The sequence below is a fragment of the Bos mutus genome, chromosome 24 (assembly GCF_027580195.1).
Source record: "Bos mutus isolate GX-2022 chromosome 24, NWIPB_WYAK_1.1, whole genome shotgun sequence".
In the NCBI taxonomy this organism is placed as follows: Eukaryota; Metazoa; Chordata; class Mammalia; order Artiodactyla; family Bovidae; genus Bos; species Bos mutus.
Window position 1 is genome coordinate 885,562 of NC_091640.1, and position 15,272 is coordinate 900,833.

At 55.7% G+C, this 15,272-nt stretch overlaps 1 protein-coding gene across 3 annotated transcripts in view; it reads right to left on the reverse strand.

Moving 5' to 3' along the window:
• Positions 1 to 15,272, reverse strand: part of NFATC1 (nuclear factor of activated T cells 1) — an 88,756-nt gene that overhangs the window by 1,890 nt on the left and 71,594 nt on the right. The gene's annotated exons all lie outside the window — the stretch shown is intronic.

A 15,272-nucleotide genomic window follows, 5' to 3' on the forward strand; every position in this document is an offset into this window, starting at 1 on the left:
ACGTAAACTTGTGAAACTGACTGAAATCCCATCAGTCAGTTATGTTCAGCCTGTGAAAAGTTGTCCCCTGAGAATGAGTCCTGAGCCAGCAGGACACGGCTGCCCCAGACCCGGGGCTGTGACTGCAGGGCCAGTACTCGGGCTGAGACCAGGGGCCTGAGTCAGGTTCTGACCGCTGAGCCGGGGCAGGGAGCCATCTGTGCTCACGCAGGTTTGAAAAACCAACAGATAAACACCGGCCGTGGAAGCACCGCTTGAAGTCCACGCCCCGTGGGCCCCTCGCAGCGGCCTCGTGGTCAGTCGGCTCAGGGCAGTTTGGGAAGGAGGGCTGACTGCCCGGCCTGAGCCTCCCTTTGTTCGGGGCTGTTCCTTCACCTCTGTTCCCTTGTCCGTGTCCACCACCGGTCTGTGATTTTTGGCAGCCGGGGAGGAAATGAGCGGAGCTGGCAGAGGCCTCGGGAGGGACCGGCAACCTCCCTCTGTCCGCCCCCACCCCCGACGGCACGTATGGGAAATGTCACCGGGAGGCTGTCGGCACCGCTCGCAGGGCTCAGAGGTGGGGATGTGCTCGCGTCACGGAACTGCCCGGGCTCCCCTCTGCCGGCAGATAAACCGTGTGTTTCTGCTGAGGCCCCGGCAGGCCGAGGGCGGCTTCCCGGAGCAATCAGTGGGGCGCGTTTCCGAGCCCACTCCCTTCCCTAAACTGCTTTTCAACACCCCCCCTACCCGCCAAGTATTTTTAAGAATAACAATAATAAAGCACAGTGGGGAACCAGGAATTGTGTCACGGGAACCGACAACAGAATTTGCTGGCCCTGTGGACCCTGGAGCCGGGCCCCTCCCGAGGAGGGGCACGTGGGGGGTGGGGGTGCCAGGCAGTGGCCAACAGCGACACGCCCGGACTGACAGGGCTGTCCGACAGGTGGTCACATGTCCTCTGCCGATGGCCCTGGCCGCATGCGGGAAACGCTGGACAGGCGGCAGCTGCCTCCACAACCCTCGGCCAGTGCACCCTCGGCGGGTGAGGCCACATGCCCCTGCCTTGGCTCACGGGTCCCCGAGGGCTTGGGGCAGGGAGGGCGGGGGGGCGACACGGGCCCCCGGGCCAGCAGCTCCTCCGTTTCCTCCAGGTTCGGCCTCTGTGCTCCTAAGTCCACTAAGTCTAGTCCATCTCTCCCGAGCGCTGCCCCGCAAGGTCATTCTGACAAAAGGCAGCCACAGGACCCGAGTCTCTCTAAGGTTTGGTCAAGGTCAGGATGGGCCTCAACTGCACGCAGGGTGTCTCTGCCCCAGGGCAACGCGGAACATACGAGAGAGACAGCGAGAGAGCGAGAGAGTGCGAGCGCGCGCATTCAGAGAGGGGAATGGAGTGGAGGGGAGCGTGGACGCGCGAGGGCGGGGTGGAGGGGGGCGCGGACTTGGTAGAGAGCCTAGGTGCAGTGGTGGGTGGCGGGGTGGAGGCGGGTGCGGACGCGGTAGAGAGCCTACGTGCAGTGTTGTGTGGCTGGGTGGAAGCTGGTGCGGACGCGGTAGAGAGCGTACGTGCGGCACGGGGCGGAAGTCGGGGGGCACGGAAGCGGTAGAGCCCGTATGTGCGGGGCCGGCGGGCATCCTGTGGCAGCACAGGCACGGAAGAGCCGTTCACACTGTCCTCACTGGGCACTGGACGGCTTACGAGGCGCTTTCCTGACCATCACCTCATTTTGTCCTAAAACAACCCAAGGCCAGGGGCCTGGTGGGGCTGCCTAAACTTTTCCGAGAAAAGAAGCAGGTTTGGGGCCACGCAGGTCAGGGTCTCTCCCACTGGGTGACAGCTACTACTGAGAAGGGGTAACGGAGGCAGTGGGGCCAGCTCCATCCCAGAACAGAAATCAGCTGTCATGCTTCAAGGCAAAGATTTCATAGTGCGAACACTGGTCGACCCCACCTGAAGCGGGGTGGGGGTGGAGGTCAGTCACACCACCCAGAGTCTGGCTCTGCCTTCCCAGTTTTAGGAAAATGGAAATCTCAGAGCAGTCTAGTAAGCTCAGGAATAGATGGCTGAAAAATATCTGATGGGCAATAATGACTGGAACTGGGAGGGAGAGCTGAGAGGTAATATTGTTGTATAGTTGCTAAGTCATGTCTGACTCTTTGCAACCCATGGACTGCAGCATGCCAGGCTTCCCTGTCCTTCACCAACTCCTGGAGCTTGCTCAAACTCATGCCCATCCAGTCGCTGATGCCATCCAACCATCTCATCCTCTGCGTCCCCTTCTCCTGCCTTCAATCTTTTCCAGCATCAAGGTTTTCTCCAATGAGTTGGCTCTTTGCATCAGGTGGCCAAAGTATTGGAGCTTCAACTTCAGCATCAGTCTTTCCAATGAATATTCAGGGTTGATTTCTTTTAGGATTGCCTGGTTTGATTTCCTTGGTGTCCAAAGACTCTCAAGAGTCTTCTCCAACACCACAGTTCAAAAGCATCAATTCTTTGGTACTCAGCTGTCTTTATGATCCCATTCTCACATTAGTACATGATTATTGGAAAAACCATAGCTTTGACTATATGGACTTTTGTCTGAAAAGTGATGTCTCTGCTTTCTAATGCTGTCTAGGTTTGTCAAAGCTTTTCTTCCAAGGAGTAAGCATCTATTACTTTTATGACTTCAGTCACTGTCCATAGTGATTTTGGAGCCCAAGAAAACCTGTCACTGTTTCCATTTTTTCCCCATCTGAGGGTAAAAGTGAGGGGTTGGGAGGGAGCTCTGAGGGTTAGTAAGGCAGCCAGTGGAGTAGCTGAGAATCTTTACTCAGGGTTAGAGAGACCACAGGAAAAATAACATCTGTTTGACGAGATAAAAGGGGAAGAAACCTAAGCGGTGGGCTTCCCCTTTTGCCTACTGGGGCACCTGAACCTTTAAGGGGGTGCCCGTGGTGGGGGTGGGGGGTGTAGTGAAGATGCATATCCCGGACATTCTGGGCCCAGAGAGGAGACCAGTGCAGGGCTCTGCAATAAGTGAGGCCTGGTCCCATGGGGAGCCCCCAGGAGAGGCTCAGGGGCCAGGGTGGGAGCAGAGCTCCTGCCCATCACCATCGGCTGGGGCCTCTGATGAGCCTCCTGTTGACATGTCATTGGCTGGACCCAGCGCTGCCCATGACTGGCAAGGGCAGGCTGGGGTCACAGTGGGTCACTCCTCTTAGGAACAGACTCAAGAACCAACCCCCAGCTCTCCACACAGCCTCCTGCATCTTCCCTGAGCACTGTGGCCTGAGCCGGGAAGCTGCCCAAAGGAAAGGCGGAAGACCAGCAAGCCCTGGTGGGTGACGCTTCCCATAAGGGCCCCCGGGGCTGAGGATGGGCGCTCAGACCTCACTTCCTTCCACAGACACAGTTTGAGTAGGAGCCCTGCAGGGAAGCCATGATGGCCCTATTTCATAGGTGGATGAAGAAAGACGAGGTCAGGGTAGGGCTGAGGTAGAGGGGCCCTGATGGAGGGTGGGAAGTGGAGCATAGGGTCCCGGCCCGGTCCTCCCAGCCACGACTTCCTATCTTCCCTCCGTGAGGTCATGGGTCCGAGCCCGCATCAGGCCCGGCCCCGGGGCTCTGTGTGGGTTATTTCGGGGGTGGCTTTCCCTCTTTGATATGGTTGTGCCGAAGACACCTACGGTTTCCCACAATGTCTTCTCTCTACTGATAATTTCCATCTTCTTATTCAGCTTTTCCACCGACACAGAGGTTTTTTTTTTCTTTACAGAAGTATTTTGAACTGCAGGTAACATGTGACCCTCCCGGATCGTGAGGGACCTGAAAGAGGAACCTTTGCTGTGTTTCACGTCAGATTGTCCCTGCAACAGGATGTGGTGAGCTGTTATACCACAATTTAATAAGGGTTTTTTCCCTTATATTTAATTTTTCTCTAAAATGCTCCTGAGGTGGAAACAATTGTTTTTTTCCTAAAACTTATGTGGCAGTTTGAATTGTTGTTTTAATCTGGGATATAGACGCAGGATGTGTATATCTGATGCCCATACACAAATCCACCTCTCTATAAATATGGGATTGAGTGAAAAGGAAGTTAGCATTTTTTTAAAAAATACCAAAACTAACATGTACAAAACACAGGCATAGTTTTCACCTGTACTTGACTAACACTGGTAAATGTTAACTATATCCTTCCTGAAACCATAGAAAGATGTCTCTGCTATTCATAAGCGAGTGTGCAAATTCACTAATAAGGTGAAAAGTCCTTTTAAAGTAAAGTATTTGGCTTTCTTTTGACACCGCTTTGAGAGTAGCTGGCATCAGAGCCTGCTGTTGTGCTGAAACACCATGGCTCATCCCTGCGGTTTCCCCCGTGGGCTCCGTGTGACTATCTTGAGAACAGAGCAAACCTAAAAGGAATCGCGAGTCTGAGTAGTTTTTTACATATTTCTCTCCTTTCAACGTCTGACCTTTAAGTAAATGTTCCCACGTTTCTGAATTCTTGGTTTCTGAATGCAACTACAGATCTCAAGACAGATCATAAGGAGTGAACAAACTATTTACCCAACTCCTACGGTTAGTTGCTAAGCCCTTGCATGTGTATTATTCTTGATCCTGCAGCAATCCTACGGAGGTAAAGGTGGGGAGGCTCAGCCATCCTGGCCCTTGAGAGAAGGCGAGAAGCTGAGACCCTGACCTGGTGACCTCAGCCTGGGGCCGCCCCTCCTCACCTGCACACACTACGGGTCTAGAAGCTTCGAGACTGCTCCGGGTCTGGAAGCTTCAAGACTGCTCCCTCGGGCTCCACAGGGCCGTGTGACCTGCTCTTTCTCAGTCATGACTATGAAAGTCAGAAAGGCCGGGGAGATGCACACAGGGGTGGGGACCCTGACAGCCAGGCCAGCAAAGCCCTGCTCGCCCACCCTCCTGCAGGGTCGGCCCCCCCAGGCCCTCTCTGCCCGTGACTCTCACCGTCCTCACCCGCAAGGTGCTCAGAACACAGAGGCCAGGGAGGCTGTGTAAGGCCACAGTCTCTCGTCTCCTTTTCCGCGGCATGTTTTCAAAACAAAAAATCCACACCCACCCACCATCACACATACACACACAGTACACTGTTTGAGCCAGAAAGACTTCGTCTTTCGTTTTTCCTGTATTGCTTTTCTGTGCTTTAGAAACTTTTTTTAAGGGAGAGACGTTGCAGGCGACCAAGGAATCCACAGGGTCTGTGTGGTGACCATTTCCCCTGACCTGGAGGAGCCGCACGTGGGCTGCCAGCCCCGGCTCCCATATTGTGGGAAGCTGAGCCTGGTGCCTTCAAAGGGGTGCTGTGGGTGCGGGTCCAGTGCCAGGAGGGGCCCGCCAGTGTGGCCTCAGAAACAGCACCACGCCCCCGCAGCAGGGCCTGCACAAGGCGCGGACAGGCAGGGGGCTCTGAGAGCTGCTCCCGCCTGACAGGCTTCTCGCGGCTCCAGCAGGCTCTACCTGGTTTTAAGGTCTGACATCCAAGTGGCAGCTGCCCACCATCCACACGTCCTCCTGCTTATGGTCACTTCTCACTCCCACGGCCCCGAGGTGGCTCCTCATCGCCAGTGTCCCCACCTTATCTATCCGAGACTTTATCACCAAGTGCCCCACTTCCTACCCTAAGTGAAGACGCGGTATGTGTGCTTCTGGGTTTGACTCTAAATATCGGGACTTTGAACGTGGTGATAGTAGTATCACTTTGCTCTGAGAGAGGAAAGAATGAGTACGATGGAAAACCCAGGGTCCTGACACCAGCAGGTCCCCGAGACCCCGGGAGATACAGGACGACACGTGATCAGAGTCAGAACACAAAGTGTGGCAGGGCCAGGCTGCACAGGCCGCCGGGGCGTCCTCCCCCGGCCCCCAGCTTCCTGAGGGAGCGCCTGCCCCCGGGGCCTGAGGTCCCGCGGTGAAGACGCGGGCGTGCCTGAGGCCCTTCCCGCCCAGTGAATCGTCGATGGAGAAACAGACCCCTCCTGGACCCGAGTTCTGTGCGCGGGGGAAAGCGAGGCGTGACGCGGTGTCTCCCAGCCCCCTGGAGCGGTTACTGTTCGCATCGCCGTGGACGGGACCAGGGGCCAGGAGACACGCCGGTCGCCTCACCGCGCGGGCTGGCTCACCACAGCCTGCGCCTGGAGGCTGGCGGCAGGGCGGCCCTGGGGTCTGGTCTGTGTCCGCGCAGCGGGACGGTGGCTGAGGAGGCCCCATCAGCCTCGCCTCCGGCCTCCGCAGAGGGAGCAGAGCTGCTCTAGCGCCTTCCAGGGAACTCTCAGTTACCGACTGCCTGCCGGTAAGAGAGAACCTGTGTGAGGGGCGGCCGCCCTGCTCTAAAGCCACTGCGAAGTCTGGGTTCAACCATGGGACACAAAACGGGACGCGGGACCGGCCCCCTCCGCTCTCAATTTCCACGTTCCTGATGTCCCGTGTGGACCCCTGTGCTGTCAGAACAGTGCCCGTGCAGGTTTCTCAGGTTAACGAGGACATCGCCACGTCCCCGAGTGGGTCACAGACACCAGCTGGTTTCTCGCTGGACGCGGCCGCAGGGACACGCGGGGCAGCGGCCTGTTCACGCGGGCGGCGGGCTCTGCTCTCCTGCTGCAGGGGCCCTGGTGGGCACGGGGCGGGAAGGGCCAGGAGAAGCAGGTGTCAGACGCTTCCGGCTGTCTTCACACAGCTGTCAGCCTGGCCTCTCAGGCCTGGGTTTGGGCTCAGAGGTAAGAATCTAGCTCAGCAACATTAACCTCACCACACAGTTTACTCCCTGCCTTCAAATCAACTTACTCAGAGAAGGACCATACCTTATAAATAACACTTTTGTGTCAATTAAAAAAAACGTTATTTGTTGATATAATGCCTAATTACATACCTGTGTGTGTGTGTTAGTCACTTAGTCGTGTCCAACTCTTTGTGACCCCATGGACTATAGCCTGCCAGACCCCTCTGTCCATGGGATTCTCCAGGCAAGAATACTGGAGTGGATTGCCATTTCCTTCTCAAAATTACATACCTAACTACATACACTTTAAAACATCTCTTTTTTGATAGTTAGGTTAGTTCCAATAAGGAATCAAACTATACTACGGGTTTTTAAAAACTCACAATATTTATCTACTGCTACTTAGCAAACGAGTCAGCCCAGCAGGCACACTGTCATTCTTTCCGTTTCTGGTTTTACAACATGCTGTGATGTTGGTTTTTTAATGAAGAGACCTGGTTCTTTAGAGCATCATTGTCCTTTAGACAAGAGCAATATAAAAAACAAAGAAGGTCTTGGTGACTTCCCCAAGGGGTTCCCACAGAATTCTGTCCCCATCCCAGCTCGAACACACCAGCCCATGCTGTACGAGTTGCCATGACTTTCCATCAAAGCTCATGATCAAATTAAATATGGCACATAAATAAATATATGGCACAAGAGCAACTATTATTTCTTCACTCTATCTTCCTTCAAGGGGCAGAAAAACGCACATCCTTCTAGAGATCAAGTCATCAAAATCATTCTTATTTTTAAGAGAAAACCAAAATAGCTTTCTGAAGAGCAAAGCAAAACAGGAAGGATATTCTTTCCCATTCCTACAACTAAAAGATAATTTAAAAAAGTATCTGCTAACTTTCCCAGAAAATGCACCTTTGGCCAAAGTTAGTATGTAACTTAAGAGGATGATAATTTCGGTGGACGGAAGCAGAAACGTCTCAGCCGGATCTATTCTTAAGGAACTTCTAGGAAGTCTCCGGATCATGTTTGCTGTGCTTGCCTGCAAACCTGGTGATTCCTGGGTAAGAAAGCCCTTGCTGGTGGCTGTGTGTCCTTGCAGACGTAAGGACGTTCACTGCTGTGATTCCGTCACCAATGGGATGGACGTGTCCCCGTTTGCACTGGACACAGGCAGGCACACTCGGTTGTCATTAAGGGCATCTCTGTGGACTTGAGCTAAGCCAAGGCCACAGTTCAGAGAGCAGAGGCACCAGGGGAGTGCGTGCCCTGTGCAGGAAGCATGAGGTGTGGCTGCGTGTGGGCGTTCAGTTTCCTGAGAAGAGGCGACCTCGTGGCAAGTCCACCTCCCTCACAGGTGGGCACTGGTCAGTCTCCCAGGTCCAGTGGCCTCCGTGTCCAGTGTGACCATGCCTAGTCCACCCACAGCTCCTGTCCCTCCCTGAGGAGGTGCCACCCTGCAAGACTCTGGGCTGAAAATGGTGATTTTGCCACGTGCGCATCACAACTGTTGTAATTCTGAAAATGCAGAGTTGCAACAGTACTAAAATCATTCTTCACTTTTTCTTTTTTTCCAGAGATGCTTTGTGAGGCAGTGGAAAATAAAACAGTTTCTCAAGTTTCATTAAAAAGTAAGTTCTCATGTTACCTCGGGTGTCCTGGACCTATTTCAGCCTTCACTTATTTTTATCTTTTTAATCATAATAAGCCACTGCCACGGGGCCTGCTATTTTTGGAAGGAGAGAATGGGACAGTGGAGGGGCTGGATGACAACAGTCACGGTTTTAATAAAACATGACCCTCCCAGCTGGATGTGGGTTGGCCCTGACAGGCACCTCTGTTACGCGGGGCTGCCAGCCATTAAAACAGAATAATTGTCCTGCCTCCATGGCCGCTTCCTCATTTAGCCTGAATACTCCAAATAACGCAAGCGGCCCGTGTGGAAACTGCAGCGTCCGTGGGGAGCGGGGGCCGCGTGGCAGGAGGGTCCCCGCCCGCCCCTGGCCTCCTGCTGGTGTGTGCGGTGGGCGCTCTCCCCGTGACCCGGGCCATTATTCTACCCTTGCCAAGCTCGCTCCGCGTTGCTCACTGGGGTCATTAAACCACCGACAAGCACTTTTCCAGGGCCTGCTCTGTGCCGCCGGGGGACACATTGCCCCAGTGATGAAGTTCCTATTCCGACAATTAACAGAGTTGGAAAAATAAAAAAAATTAAGAGACCCGTTTAATTAAAAAGTAAAATTGAATAAATGGGGCTGGACAAGGAGCCGCTGTGGGTTTGGCAGGCGTGCCCCATCCCTGGCTTTGGGAGCTCGGGCCCCTCCCCAGCTGCAGGCACCCCTGGACCCACGACAGCCAGCGTGGGGCCGGTCCTTCTCTGTGGGGCAGGGGAGGAGGTCAGTGAGGTCAGAGGTGCCCGCTCTGAGTCTGGGGCTCTCGGGACCACCCGGCACAGGATCCACGACCTCCCAGCCAGCACCAGTTTTGGTCAGAAGATGCCGCCCATGAAGGAAGCTCCGGGAACCTGGGTTCGCAGGAAGAGAAAGCCCGCCTCAAAGCTAACCGTGACCTTGAACTAAGCCATCAGCCCCCCGAGCATCAGCAGTAGGTCTGTCAGGTGTGACTGCATCTGCACATGGCGGATGAGAGGATGACTGCGTCTAAAGGCAACACGGGGCAGAGGGGTGACTGCCGCTCTCCCTCCCCCAGGCGGGGAACCTGGAAAGGGGCCAGGGGCCCGCATGCTGCTTCTTCTGTCCCGTTTCATAATGAAGCACCAGGGTCAGAAGGGAGCAGGGGACAGGCAGACCCAGCACCCGCCACCCCACGATGACCAGCACCACGAGGGCCTGCACCCTGCTGGGCCATCACCCCACCACCCTGCTAGGACAGGCCGCCTGCCCCGCCCGGCCCAGGCCTGGTGCTCCTGCCACCTGGGGGCGTTGTGCCGCCTGAGCTCAGAGGGGCAGACCCTGAGCCCCACCCAGGCCCACCCTGGGACGCTGTGTCGCCTGAGCTCAGAGGGGCCGACCCCGAGCCCCACCCAGGCCCACTGAAAGCTCTAACAAGATCCCAGGGACCGGACATGCTAAGCAGACCCCAGGGACTTGGTTCGCACCCACGAACGTCCGGGGAGCCCTGGGCTGGCCAGGGGGCAGGAAGGGGAGCAGACAGGAAACCTTTGGGGTGCCACGGAAGAGAAGTCTCTAGAGCGGCTGTGCTGAAGTCCACACCCACATCCCTGTGGACAGAAAAGCACGCTTTCCTCACCTTCAGAATATTCTGAACTATCGTTCAAATCTCTGAGAAGAGGTTTTTGTACTGCAGGCCCTGGGCTGCCCGTGGACAGACAGCTAAAAACTTCCGGCTGCTCACTGGGGGGCGAGGCTGGTGGCAGGGGCCTGGCATGGACCTCTCACCTGCTCACTGGGCAGTGCCCCTAGTTCAGTGTCAACTAACGGTCTCGGAGCTCCGAGCCCTCCACACTGGGCATGGAGGGGTGGATGTCCTTGTCTCCGAGGGCGCAGGCACGGCTGCTACACGGCAGCAGGCCCAACCTCCTGGCTCCAGAGTCCCTCCAGAACCTCACCAGGCCCAGGCAGGTCCTGAATACCATAGCTGTCACGTCTGCCTGCGTCCCCACCCCAGCTCGGGCCCAGCTCGCACAGGGTGACCCGGACACTCAGTCCTGCAGCCAGCCTCACCCACTAACCCCTGACCTCCTCGTGGCACCGAGCCCACCTGGAGGGTCAACTGTACCTGAGTGCTGACAAAACCCACTGACAGCAGAACCTGTTTGCTCATTCCATAAAGATCAGATCCATAAAGATTTGGACAAAAAAAATAATAACCACAGAAGGCATGAAGGAAAAAGTGCAACACCAACTTGGTAATCGATGCTTAAACTCCTAATTTGGAAAACATTGGAAAGAGAGCGAAGCAGGAAGGCAGAAAATTCGGGCAAATGAGACAGGTCCCATAATCTTCAGGACATATTGACCCTGGAGTAGGAAAAAAGCAAAAACCAAGATTGAATTTTTGTATTGATTATCTAATTATTAATCTTTATAGAAGCTATTCCAACACTGCACATAATGAGTAATTCATCAAAGTATATTAGGTGCCATGGAAGTTGCCTTCAGTATAAAGGGCCATTAAGTTTCTTGTAATTGCACATTACTGGAGCTTTCCTTGCTCTAAATCAAATCAACGGGACTGGCACACACGCACTCTAATTGACTCTGTAATGACGCCATGCCCCTGGTGGCCACGAAAACGAGCGGCCTCGCCGCACGACCCCGGCCCCGCGGCCCGGTCTCAGGTCTCCAGTCCCATGACCCCGGCCCCGCGGCCCGGTCTCAGGTCTCCAGTCCCATGACCCCAGCCCTGCGGCCCCGTCTCAGGTCGCAGCCCGTGGAGGAGCGCGGTTGGGTCCCACACCCCTCGGGGGACCGGGCAGGGGATCCCCTGCGTTTCCTTCCAACACCTGGAAAGGTCGCCCAGACTGAGGACTGGGCAGCACAGGGGACCAGGGACCCTCCCCGCAGAGAGTCTCACAGGCTGGTTTCTGGAGGAGGTTCTACCCGTTGACCTTGCCTGCACTTAACAGATGTGGAACCAAGGCTGGAAATGTGTCCCCCACACTGACGACACTGCACTTCCTATGTGACCCAGAGATGCCACTGGAGGCAGAGAAGCCGCAGCCCCTGAGGCTTTGCTCCATCTCTGCTTCTTCTGAAACGGCCTCCAAGTGTCCCAAACCTAAACCTGGATTCACTGGCCTCTGTGACTCACGGGTAGGTGCTAGGGGGCCGTCTAGAGCACGGCTCTGTCTCCCAGAATTGTTATTTATATTTTAAACACTGTTTAACCTGCTCTCCCTGACTGCACTCTAACTTCCCTAGGGTGAGGCGTCTGATCCGGTCAGGTGCCTCGACTACCCTGCGATGCCCAAGCAGAGCCAGCAATCTGCAGACACCGGTTGATTTCTGTCCTCTTTGAAAGTTGGATTACTCTCTTCCAGGAGCCTCACCAAGGCTGAGTCTGGGCCCCGCAGGCCTCAGAGCTCTTGTTCTCCAGCTGTGAAGTCATGGCCACAGTAACTTCACAGCATCTTCCTTCTGTGGGGCAGAGCTTGGAAACTTAGCATTACTTCCTTCTCTGTTTATCTAAATTAGATTTCTTTTTTTTCAGAAGAACACTTTTAAACATTAATTAATTAATTTTTGGCCACGCTGGGTCTTTGTTGCTGCAGGCAGGCGTTCTAGTCACAGAGACGGGGGCTGCTCTTCATTGTGGTGCCTGGACTGTGGCGCACAGCACTCTAACTGTGGTGGCTTCTCGTCTTGGAGCACGAGCTCCAGGCGCACGGGCTCCAGCGGTCATGGTGCACGTGCTGCAGCGGCCCGAGACCTGTGAAACCTTCTTGGCTCAGGCGTCCAACCTGTGTCCCCTGCATTGGCAGGCGGATTCTTAATCCACTACCACCAGAGATGTTCTATCTAAATCTGATTTCTGAAGAAGCCTTGATATAGCTCTTCAAAAACAAAAAAACAAAACCAAAGAACCAGCATGTGGAGAACAAGCTAGCTAGGATATTTGTTCACAGTTAGTGTCAGCTCAGACTGAAGATCGCTGAGGCCTTCCAGTGGCTTCTGGATGGGTCGTGTCTATACCCGAGCTGTGCTGGGCCTTCATGTGGGATTCAGACTGAGCTTCAGGATAAATCAGGGGCCTATTTCCACCACAGGGCGTGAAGAGACCCGAGATGAAGTGACAGGAGTTCTCGAGCCAGGAGTGGGGCTCCGAGCTCAGCACCTTCCCACTGGTCATGGCCCCTGGTCCACAAATCGTCAGACAAGCTCACTGCACAAGAGCATGGTCTTATCCAAATACTCTATAGATTCAGCAAGCCCTGGGTCAGGAATCCCACACGTTTCTGCAAAGCCTTGTGGTGAGAAGGGCTACAAACTACTGGGATCCAAGGGCATGTTTCTAAATCCACGGGTCCTCTAAGCAGCCAGGAACAGGGAGGGCTCCGTGAGGGAACCTCCTCCAAGGATCCTGCGTTTCTAAGTCTCCTCCTTACTCTACCAGTTAGGAAGTGCTGGACGCCATCTGCAGAGTGAGGCTCGCACCCCACGGCCCCCTTCCTTCCCTCTGTGTTGCTGGGTCTGGGGTGGGGGACAGGCAGGAACCCACTGAGGACCTCACCACCCCAGGCAGCCTAGGTGACCTCAGCACCGGCTCTGAAGACTTAAGTGATGGTGGTGATTGGACACCTCGAGCCAACCAATGGTGGCCAGGGGACGTCAGCATGTTTAAGGCTCACAAGTCGTGACTTCACAGCCAACCTGGGCTTGCGTAGAGAGAAACAGGACACAGTGCAGAAGAGCGTAAGGCAGGCGAGGGCAGGGGTGTGATGCTGTGAGAGGCTGCTGGAGAGCCCAGGCCACAGCCCATTTGCAGGAGCCCACCTGGCTCATCGGGCTAACCTGTTGCCGAGTTTCCATCCACATACTTCTCTGCAGCTCACAATTCTGCAGCATCGTGGCAGGAAACCACGTACAGGACAGAGAGCTGGTACGTGATCTGATGGGAACGACTGTCTCCATCTTGGTGAACGAAGGAGGTGTCATAGCTCGGGGGTTATAGGCGCAGGTGTAGGAGGTGATAGGCGTGGTGGGGTGTGACCGGTGTGTGTAGGGGTGACAGGTATGTGGGATATGATGGGTGTGTGGGGGTTGATGGGTTTGTGTGAGGGTGATGGGTGTGTGTGGGGGGTGACGGGTATATGGGGGGGTGACGGGAGTGGTGGTGGGGTGACAAGTGTGTGTGGGGTGATGGGTGTGTGTGGGTAACGGGTGTGTGTGTGGGTGATGGGTGTGTGTGTGGCGTGACGGGTGTGTGTGGGGTGACGGGTGTGTGTGTGGGTGACGGGTATGTGTGTGGGTGACAGGTGTGTGTGTGGGGGTGACGGGTGTGTGTGGGGTGATGGGTGTGTGTATGGGGTGACGGGTGTGTGTGTGGGGTGACGGGTTTGTGTGGGGGTGACGGGTGTGTGTGGGGGTGATGGGTGTGTGTGGGGGTGACAAGTATGTGGAAATGATGGGTGTGGTGGTGGGTGACAGGTGTGTGTGTGGGTGACAGGTATGTGGAAGTGATGGGTATGTGTGGGGGTGATGGGTGTGTGTGGGGGTGACAAGTATGTGGAAATGACGGGTGTGGTGGTGGGTGACGGGTGTGTGTGGGGGTGACAGGTATGTGTGGGGGTGACAGGTATGTGGAAGTGACGGGCATGTGTGGGGGTGACGGGTGTGTGTGTGGGTGACGGGTGTGTGTGGGGTGATGGGTGTGTGTGGGGTGATGGGTGTGTGTGGGGGTGACAGGTATGTCGAAATGACGGGTGTGTTTGGGGGTGACGAGGGTGTGTGGGGGTGACAGGGGTGTGTGGGGGTGATGTGTGTGTGGGGGTGACGGTGTGGTGGTGGGTGACGGGTGTGGTGGTGGGTGATGGGTGTGTGTGGGGTGACAGGTGTGGTGGTGGGTGACAGGTGTGTGTGGGGTGATGGGTGTGGTGGTGGGTGACAGGTATGTCGAAATGACGGGTGTGTTTGGGGGTGACGAGGGTGTGTGGGGGTGACAGGGGTGTGTGGGGGTGATGTGTGTGTGGGGGTGATGGGTGTGGTGGTGGGTGACAGGTATGTGGAAGTGATGGGTGTGTGTGGGGGTGACAGGTGTGTGTGGGGTGACAGGTGTGGTGGGTGACAGGTGTGTGTGGGGTGATGGGTGTGTGTGGGGTGACGGGTGTGTGGGGTGACAGGTGTGGTGGTGGGTGACAGGTGTGTGTGGGGTGATGGGTGTGTGTGGGGTGACAGGTATGTGGAAGCAACAGGTGTGTGTGGGAGTGACGGGTGTGTCCGGGGTGACGGATATGTCTGGGGGTGACAGGTATGTGGAAGTGATGGTGTGTGTGGGGGTGATGGGTGTGTGTGGGATGACGGGTGTATGTGGGGGTGACAGGTATGTGGAAGTGATGGGTGTGTGTGGGGTGATGGGTGTGTGTGGGGTGACAGGTATGTGGAAGTGATGGGTGTGTGTGGGGGTGATGGGTGTGTGTGGGGTGATGGGTGTGTGTGGGGGTGACAGGTATGTCGAAATGACGGGTGTGTTTGGGGGTGACGAGGGTGTGTGGGGGTGACAGGGGGTGTGGGGTGATGTGTGTGTGGGGTGACGGGTGTGGTGGTGGGTGACAGGTATGTGGAAGTGATGGGTGTGTGTGGGGGTGACGGGTGTGTGTGGGGTGACAGGTGTGGTGGTGGGTGACAGGTGTGTGTGGGGTGATGGGTGTGTGTGGGGTGACGGGTGTGTGTGGGGTGACAGGTGTGGTGGTGGGTGACAGGTGTGTGTGGGGTGATGGGTGTGTGTGGGGTGACAGGTATGTGGAAGCAACAGGTGTGTGTGGGAGTGACGGGTGTGTCCGGGGTGATGGATATGTCTGGGGGTGACAGGTATGTGGAAGTGATGGTGTGTGTGGGGGTGACGGGTGTGTGTGGGGTGATGGGTGTATGTGGG